This window comes from Doryrhamphus excisus, linkage group LG8 (genome assembly GCF_037039965.1).
Source record: "Doryrhamphus excisus strain RoL-2023G ecotype Guam linkage group LG8, RoL_Dexc_Guam_v1.1, whole genome shotgun sequence".
NCBI classification, from domain to species: domain Eukaryota; kingdom Metazoa; phylum Chordata; class Actinopteri; order Syngnathiformes; family Syngnathidae; genus Doryrhamphus; species Doryrhamphus excisus.
The window spans coordinates 6,304,933-6,315,047 of NC_136364.1; the positions used below are offsets into that span (position 1 = coordinate 6,304,933).

Below are 10,115 nucleotides of genomic sequence, written 5' to 3' on the forward strand. Positions count from 1 at the left end.
AATCTTGTCTTATTCCAGGGATTTTCTTCAATGCCACCGTGTCACTAATGTTGGAAGGGCAAATAGGAACAATGAAATCGGTTTCGCAAACACCAAATGGGACGTGTGCATGTTGGGTTCCTGCAGATAGTGTAGTCTTCCCCTTCTTCTCTGCTGTCATCACGTGCTTCCATATGGACACGAGTCACAGTGAAAGACAGGAAGTGAGTCACTGTTGTGTTATGGAGCTTCAAGGCCAAGAGGGGTGGGGGGGCCGTAACCAGAGCAAAGGTCGTGGGCGTCTCTTTCCCGAGTGAATGGTCTTATATGGTAGAAGCACATGCATGCAGAAGCCAACTTTTAACATACACTTGCATACTTGGACTTAAGTGCGTTCACACTGTGTACAAGCAAATACAAATGTCAGTACCCGGCTGGATGTGTGTAGTGAGTGTGCATAATATACAGTGTTACAGTATTGTATGTTTTTATCTCATATGTCGCAACAGTACACATAGTAGCTTTTAGCCGTTGTTGCCCCCTAGAGGCCTTTTGACTTACTTACACACTTATAATGTACTACTGTTAGTTACTTTCCCCCCAATATAGTAGTCATGGAATTACTCCCTTATAAATAGAATTAGTTCTTGCCCTCTGATTTTCTTACCGTAGTACAGAGGCTCAACAAGCATTTTATGACAAAATGCGAGAGGGTACGGCCCCACTGCAAGCGGTGCACACAGAACAGAGACCTCTAGTGCCAAAACGCAGAACTACAGCACACAGACTTCCCACGATGCCATTTTTCTTAAAGGGCCACGCTTGGACTGAAACATGACGCATGACGCACCGGAAATGACGGTCGTAAGATTCAAATGAAGCACGGCCGGCCGGAAGCGTCGCCCGGCACGCTATAGAGCGGTTTCAAATAAAAGCGGGACGACCGGAAGCCCCGCCAGAATTGTATGAAAATGAGGGCAACCTGCCTCTTATGCACTTAAAATTAAGTGTGAGTAGTAAGTACGCAAACTCTCTGAAAAACAATATTTTGTACACGCTATTAAAGCATTATAATTGTTAAATGGCTTTAAGTAACCTTTAAACGGCATACATTGAGCTAGCTTAAGTAGCACACGGCCGTCAACTTCAGAGGCTCATATTCGAAAAACTAAAGCAGACAACAGGCTGAATTCTATATAGTTTAAAAGCATATTGACTGCGCTTTCCCTCCTCTTCCCCCCCCCTTTTTTTTTTTTACAGAACTCCCGTCTCTGGCAGGAGGCTGGTCCACCGGGCACACCTGTAATTGATTGCAGCAGCTATTAGCAGTGAATATGGCCACCTTGTGGCAATTTGCGCATGCGTCAGAGGATCGTTTGCACTGAGACTTCCCAAGGACAAGTTCGAGGGCGCCATGTTTTCACTGGAAGACTGTATGGACAGTCGTTTAACAAGGAAATTCATCGATGTGGAGCCATATGGGTAGGTCATATGCTTATCTGACTTTTTTCTGTCACCTTTCCTGTTTCTGTTCAATGTTTACGTCAGTGTTATAATTTGACATACTCGACGTTAGCATTAGCTTACCTTTAGCCTGCCAGCTAGCTAGCTAGCTAGCTATCAACTGCGAGCTTTGTGGAGTTGTTTTCGGTTGCAGAACAGGAGATTTTTATGTTTATTAAACGTGTAAGGATTCATCCCTTTTATATATGTTATTTGATTATTTTGGCATCAGCAGTGTCCTCTAAGCCACGGGAACCGCGTGTAGCTTAAACATTTGTTGAAGTATGCTAGCGACCTGAGTCTTGTGGATACCGTCGGGGAGCGGGAGTTTTTGTTTGTGACAAGTATTCCATGGAAGTGAATTTTGGAACTTTAATTTCACCTATACACATACGCGACACATGATATTTTCATGATTTGTCACTACAATGTTGTTTAGTCCTCTATGTGTAAAGCAGCAGCTTGCACCAACTAAGACGCCTGACTGACAAGTGAAGGAATGAAGGGACTTATATTTTATCCTTTGATACAAAGGTTTTAGTTTTACTTGATTAGCCGTTGTCTAAACTTAAACCAGGCTCCACCCTGGCCCCCCCAGCCTTCCACATTTCGGCCTTTCCCTTAATACTCTTTTCATATAATTATAAGTGCATATACAGTGCATCCGGAAAGTATTCACAGCGCTTCACTTTTTCTACATTGTGTCATGTTACAGCCTCATTCCAAACTGTATTAAATTAATCTCTTACCTCAAAATTCTACACAAAATACTCCATTATGACAATGTGAAAAAAGGTTTTTTTTTTTTACATGTTTTGAATTGATTAAAAATAGAAAACAAAAAAATCACATTTACATAAGTATTCACAGCCTTTGCTTAATACTTTGTTGATCCACCTTTGGCAGCAATTACAGCCTCAAGTCTTTTTGAATATGATCCGACAAGTTTAGCACACCTATCTTTAGGCAGTTTTGCCCATTCAGTCTCAAGCTCCATCAGGTTGGATGGGAGACGTCTGTGCACAGCCATTTTCAGATCTCTCCAGAGATGTTCGATCGGATTCAAGTCTGGACTCTGGCTGGGCCACTCCAGGACATTCACAGAGTGGTTCTGAAGCCAATCTTTTGAGATCTTGGCTGTGTGCTAATGTCTACTGTCTATATGGTCAAGGTACATGACCAGTCTACTGACGTCAAGAGCGTTGTGGAGCAGGTTTTCATCCAGGATATCTCTATATATTGCTGCATTCATTTTCCTTCTATCCTGACTAGTCTGCCAGTTCCTGCTGCTGAAAAACATCCCCACAGCATGATGCTGCCACCACCATGCTTCACTGTAGGGATGGTATTGGCCTGGTGATGAGCAGTGCCTGGTTTCCTCCAAACATGGCGCCTGGCATTCACACCAAAGAGTTCAATCTTTGTCTCATCAGACCAGAAAATTTTGTTTCTCATGGTCTGAGAGTCATTCAGGTGCTTTTTGGCAAATTCCAGACGGGCTGCCATGTTCCTTTTACTAAGGAGTGGCTTTCGTCTGGCCACTCTACCATACAGGCCTGATTGGTGGATTGCTGCAGAGATGATTGTCTTTCTGGAAGGCTCTCCTCTCTCCACAGAGGAACGCTGGAGCTCTGACAGAGTGACCATCGGGGCCTTGGTCACCTCCCTGACTAAGGCCCTTCTTCCCCGATCGCTCAGTTTAGAAGGCCGGCCAGCTCTAGGAAGAGTCCTGGTGGTTCCAAACGTCTTCCATTTAGGAATAATGGAGGCCACTGTGCTCATTGGGACCTTCAAAGCAGCAGAAATTTTTCTGTATCCTTCCCCAGATTTGTGCCTCAAGACAATCCTGTCTCGCAGGTCTACAGACAGTTCTTTTGACTTCATGCTTGGTGTTTGTGCTCTGACATGCACAGTCAACTGTGGGACCTTATATAGACAGTTATTATATTTCCAAATCATGTCCAATCAACTGAATTTACTGCAGGTGGACTCCAATTAAGCTGTAGAAAGATCTCAAGGATGATCAGTGGAAAAAAGATGCACCTGAGCTCAATTTTGAGCTTCATGGCAAAGGCTGTGAATACTTATGTAAATGTGATTTCTTGGTTTTCTATTTTTAATAAATTCAAATAAACTTTTTCACGTTGTCATAATGGAGTATTTTGTGTAGAATTTTGAGGTAAGAGATTAAATGAATACAGTTTGGAATGAGGCTGTAACATGACAAAATGTGGAAAAAGTGAAGCGCTGTGAATACTTTCCGGATGCACTGTATAAGTAATAAATAAAACGCTTTAATATCCAACTCAACAGGTGATTTGAATCATGAGGGTTGACTCATGTGATTCTGTGCACCCAATCAGGATACCACCCCTTGATCACATGACACACCTTAACCTATAAATAGCCAAGAGGAAGACACACATGGGGAAACACCTGCTGCACAGGTAGGCTTGCAAATGTATTTCAAAGCAACAATATGTTTTAACACTGCTGCATCTAAATGAGTTCTAGGCACCAACTACCATTGCTGCGACCGGGAGCACTACCTAGGAGCATTTCATAGATCAGGGGTGCTCATTAAGTCGATTGCGGAGGTGGTACTGGTCGATCGCGGCGTGACATAAAAAAAATATCATCCTAGCATCAATGCTACTTGATTGATATACAGAGCAGCCATTCAGATGACAACTGAATGTTGCCCTTTGGGTGACCAATCAAATCAAACAACGTCTCTAAGTGCAGCAGAACTTACGATGTCAGCCTATCATCCATCCCCGTTACTTGATTGACATACAGGACAACCAGTCAGATGACAACTGAATTTTGACCTTTAGGTCACCGCTCATGCGTAAACAACGATGCAAAGCGCTAAGCTAGTCGGCGAATTGCGTCAGATTTTAAGCCCTCGCTAAAGTTTATGGTCACTAAAATGAGTGAAGGAGCTGGACCAAGTAAAAAGGCAAAAACATATCACTTCCATACGGAATGGGAGGTGGACTTTTTTTTTCACAATGTCTTTTTCGAAGTGCGTTTGCCTGGCTAACCTGGCTAACCTGGCTAACCTGGCTAACCTGGCTAACCTGGCTAACCTGGCTAACCTGGCTATCAGCAGCTACTGTCCGGACTATGCATCCCTGGCTGATTCAATTCAGTGCAAGTCATCAAAGTAAACTCAGGTAATTACAAAAAATGTTAATAGTTAATTATGTGTGTTTTGCAATATTGGCTCATTTGGTTATGTAAGGTACATCAACATACATTGTACGTACAAATAGTCCTCAATACATTTGAAAATAAATAGATGTTTTGCATTTTTGTAGCGGGTAGATCATTGTGACTCGGTCATTTTAAAAGTAGCTCGCATGTTGAAAAAGTGTGAGCACCCCTGTCATAGATTATGGATTGAATGTGTTGCTAAAATTAGCTTCACTTAGCTTAGCCACCCAGCCTCATTGTGTAGGCTGGTCTGATCTGGTTAATTCTTCTTCCTTCTTAATTTATTTCGGACATGCATACTATGTATACACTTACAATATCTATATATATATATATATATATATACTATATATACTATATATATACACACACACACACACGACACCTCATTACTACACATGTCTGAAAAGGAGCAGGAAGAAGCAAAGCTTAATCGATGTGGCTCTGTGTTTACACAGGTGAGTTTTGGTACAGGAAATTGATGGTCTCCACGTGGATGAGCTGATGACGACCCACCTGCTCCTTCAGGGCTGGTAGGAGGTTGGTTGCACTGCAGCCAACCTGAACTGTTCCCCAATTTTTTCCAATTTATTTTTTTTTGGTCACTACCTCTCACACAAAGTCCTCATTATTGGGTCACCAAGACTCCATGGACTAATTATCAGTGGAACCATTGGATATACTTGTATATCCTAGTAAATAGCACCCACTGAATGGCCATTCAATCAGCTACACCTTGAGCACTTCAACTTTGAAACGTAATTGTCACTGTATACCTTGTATTTTATTTTATTTTGTTTATGCTTGTAGATATCCATACACTACCTAAAGCAAACTCAGATTTGTGTATTTTTCCCTCTCTCCCTGAGTCTTACCTAGCACTTCTGGTCATAGTCAGATATTTTCCCGACAGGCAACTAATTACTGCTAACTGCAACTAATTAAACACTGGTTACATATGACTTATTTAAGACTATTTTTTTCCAATATGGCCCTATTACTCATCCCAGTTTTGTCACATTGAAGGATGTGATTTCCCTTTTTCGAGGACATATAGATGGGATTTCCATATTAAATATGCTTTTTATGTTTGTCATGCTGGATTGTGGCTGAAGTCAATGCAAGATAGGTTCTCACATAATAGTGGAAGGAATGAACATTCCCCATATATTAAAATAGCGGTGCTGTATTCCAAAACAGTAAATATGAAATAATCACATTGTTTGTCTAATTGTATGTTGCACAATTTCATTGTCATCTCCTGTTTCTTGTCTGTAATATTTTATATTTGTCCTGTATATTCGATTTTAGTGACTCCTTCGGCTTTTATTTTGAAGCTGCAACTATACAGGAAGTCCAAAGGCGCTTGCGTCACGACGCAGGCACGTGTGCGGAAGTCAACTGCCTGACCCGCCCCACGTGGCGTGAAACAAGGCCATCGCGAAAATAAAGGTAAGTGTTGTCTTGCGTGTTTGCTGGACCAAATCCACACGTGGTTCTCCGTCATGCCGATCAAGAAGTGAAAATATGAACTTGCTTGATTGGCACTGTCAAAATTGTAAACGATAACTTGGTTATTGTGATTGTAGCTTTCTGTGTTTTAGAACCGCATAACATTGCAACGAGCTATGGTAAGATTTTGCCAAACTAGTAGTTTATTTCCACCTGATGATGAATAAAACCCAAAATTTATCATTTACAATGGTTAGTTAAACTTCCTGGCAAATGACATGGTAACATTTGAAACGGTCTACATTGTTGTCATTGAATGATTGCATGTTTGTCTTTCATAGGAAGGGTATCTGTGATTGCCCTCAGCAAAAAGCAAAGAAAAGAGCAAAGGAAGATGGACAGAAGGAACAAAGCCAATCAGCTACGCAGGAATAAGAGACATGGTATTTCCAAATGGTAATTAAGCGCAAATAATACTCTAAAGCTTTCACATCTTTGTTGTTTTAGCTTCTAAGCGAGAAACGTGGTTGAGGCAGCAGGGATGGTCCTCATCTGGTTGCTGAACTTTTTGCTCAACTGAAGAGAGTACCAGGCATCTGCTGGGGATACAGGCGTCCCTTGTTTATCGCGATGAAGTGCTTTCACAGCTGACTGCAATAAGGGAATTTTTGTCAAGTAAGATTCACTGCATGAACCAAGAGATGGCCGCCGCCTTAAGCATAGCATGCTACCGAGCTAACTACTTTGCGTTGAATTGGTTTATTCTAAACTGAAAAGGGTTTCAAACCGAGTAGGAACAAAGCTTGACACTTTCAGTTGGAATCCCAGAACTTTTTTCCCTCTTGTTGGACACGACATGGCCGACTCCATACAGCGTTAAAGTCATGTCAGCTAAGCAAATGTCTCATCACTATAACATGACTGACATGATTGCAATACTTTTTGACTAATAGGCCATAGTCGACCACAAAACAACAATCATAATTCATTTTTGAAAAAACGCAATTTAGCAAGGAGACGACTATGCTGCATGTAAATATGGTTTTATAATAGAATGTGAATCAAGGTGACTATTATTGAAGTTTTTGTTCATCTTACTGCCAATCAATATGAGTTGAGTGAATCATTGTGCATTGTATTGAAGCTCGGATGTGATTTTTGCACACATGACATCCACTCTCTGCCGGATTTAGCAAAGATGGCAGATGGCCTCGTACTTCTGCTGAAGGATGGGACGGCTATGGAGATTGTCTCTCCTGTCTTTGTGCTCAGGGCCTCCCCAGCCATGGTAAGTGTAACTCTTAGTGTGTACTATACAGTATTACGTTTGTGTTGACACCCTTGTCGCTCTTGTATGTCAGGGTGTGTCTGACCTTCCTGTAAAGAAGAAAGTGGAGTGTCCAAGATCACAGAGCTCCATTTCCCAGAGGCCCGTCTCTTTTGTCTGGACACAGAACAGGATGCCACCCTGCTGCTCAGATATTTGGCCACTCGAAAGCAAAGAAAGTTAGGGTTCCGCTCCAGACGTTCCCATCTTGTAGCTCAGTGTGTCACTTTTACCCCAAACGCCACTGACGAGGGCATGTCGGGTGGACGCACTGGCCTTGGCACCCTCTTGGAGTGGACAGACGTTAGTGGACACGGAGACTTTAGGCCAAGTCGGATGGATGCACCAAAGGACCCTCTGCCCTTGAACACAACTGCGCCCAGACCAGCGAAGCCTGGCAAAGACGGAGAGATTGACATGCAGGTAGGGTTGAATTTCATTCATGGATAGGTAGCCATGTAGGTTAAGTCAATTTTATTTTTAGAGCATCAATGAATTGCAGAAGATGTCATGACGCTTTCTAGAGCAGGTCCAGGACCACACATCGGGGGAAAAAAAGGGAACCTGAAGAGTATAATGGTGTTTACCATATGTCTGTCTCCCTTAGGATGGTGATGATACGGAGGCACCAGTGTGGATTCTAGTGAAAGCAGACCCATCCTGCAGACTGAAGTGGAGGTGGATCCCATGGATGGAGAGCAAACATGGCCCACAGAATCAGAGCTTTAGGAGGCTGAAGGTGCATTTTTAAGCATACAGTGGGAACTTTAAATTGTATTTATTTTTGATACCCGAGCATCTAATGTATGTTGTTTAGAAGCCAGAAAGAGCAAACGTCTGAAAGTCCAGAAAGGAACGTCTGACCAACAGGCTGCATGGATTGTTGATGAAGATGACCAAAATGGTGCCCTGGATGAAGAAAGCAGTGAAGATGATGATGGAGACGACATGACATGGAGGTACGCATATTATGTGGAACATATTTAGAGTTTGTGTATGTTGAATACTTTAGTGTTGTATTGCACATGAAATGATGTGGCGGGTCAGAACATTGGGCTATGAAAAGTCCCAAGTCCTTCGCCACAAGGCTTTTTAAGCTGACACAACAGCATTGGACATGTTTACTATCTTGTTCAAGTTGAAATCCATGAGATAACACAACAACGACAAACACCACCTAGACCCGTCATTTCCCAAGTCCAACACCCCTCTGTTTCTGTACCTTCATTTTCTTCATTCTTCCTCTCCTCCTTTATGACCGACAACTATGCATCTCTGGTTTTGGTCAGCATCACAGACGTTGTAGGATATTTTTGGAGCGACACATCTGTGTGCGTACGTGACCCACACTTTGTGCAGTGAAATTGAACTGCACTGTATCATACTGATATTTAACATACACAACATTCATTAATTTTCTACCGCTTATCCTCTCGAGGGAGCCTATCCCAGCTGTCTTGTCGAGAGGTGGGTGGCCAGCCAATCCCAGGGCACATATAGACAAACGACCATTTGGACCCGGAGAAAAGCCACGCATCCACGGGGAGACCATACATGCAAACTCCACAGGGTGGATGGCCCAGGGTGGAATTGAACTCGGGTCTCCTAGCTGTGTGGCCTGCGGGCTAACCACTCGCTTTAACGTTGTCACCAAATGTACCTCAAACAATAGCAGCAAGTAGCCAAGAGTATCAGCTGATGTACTCGTTTCCACACATGCACTGCAGCCGTCCTCCCTCATCAGGGTGAGTGTGGGTGTTCTCTTCTAGCTGCCTTTGCTGATATTCTTTTGGCGTGGTTGCATATTAAAGCCGGATTGGATCGGAAGTGACAAATCCCCAGTGAAATTCTTCCCATATTATTTGTAGCTGTGACTCATGCTCACCAGCTGCTTTGTGATTTGCATCCCAAACATGACGTCTCTTGTGTCCTACTCACTCAGGATGCCGAGGAGGAGGAAGAGGACGTTATGATGATGAGACGGCGGCGGCGGAAGAAGGTCTTCAACGTTATGGTGAGGCCCGAGCCAATGAGCTGTTTCCAGATGAGGTGGACACCCCCCTCGCCACAGCTGCCAGAATCGGGTTGGTTGGGCGCAGTTTCCTAGTATCAGTATATGCTCATATTGGCAGGTTTCTTAATGTCATCACTCCAAATACCTATGAAATGGAAAAGTGGCTGGAATGCAGATTGACACGTTTCTGTTCATGGCTTGACCTCTTGTATCTTTGTCCTGTACTGGCAGATTCTGAAAACCTGCCTCACAACTATTCACGTATCTTCCGCTTCCAGAGCTTTGACCGCACCGTAAAATGAGCACGTCTCCATCAAGCTCTACAATCTTTGCTTTGTACTTAACTCTCCTGTTGCAGGTGGGCTGGTATGTCACACTGCATGGTGGTAGAATAAAATGTAAATACAATTATTAGAGTGTTAAGTTATCACCCTTATCTGTTTGCTTAGACAATAGTCTTGAGTGTTTTAAAGCAGGAGCATTCCATGATGCTGACCAGCTACTCACAGCATCAGTAATCCTGCAGGTGCCTGGGAATGCCAGCAGCAACCTTGAAGAAGTTTAATCATTCAAAATGTGCTTTCACTGTCACTGGTGAGTAGCATATCTTTATCTTTATCA

At 43.0% G+C, this 10,115-nt stretch overlaps 1 pseudogene; it reads left to right on the top strand.

The window, feature by feature from the left end:
- The first annotated feature begins 5,137 nt into the window (after positions 1–5,137).
- LOC144899668 (pre-rRNA-processing protein TSR1 homolog) lies at positions 5,138–9,796 on the top strand (annotated as a pseudogene).
- Positions 9,797–10,115: the final 319 nt, after the last annotated feature.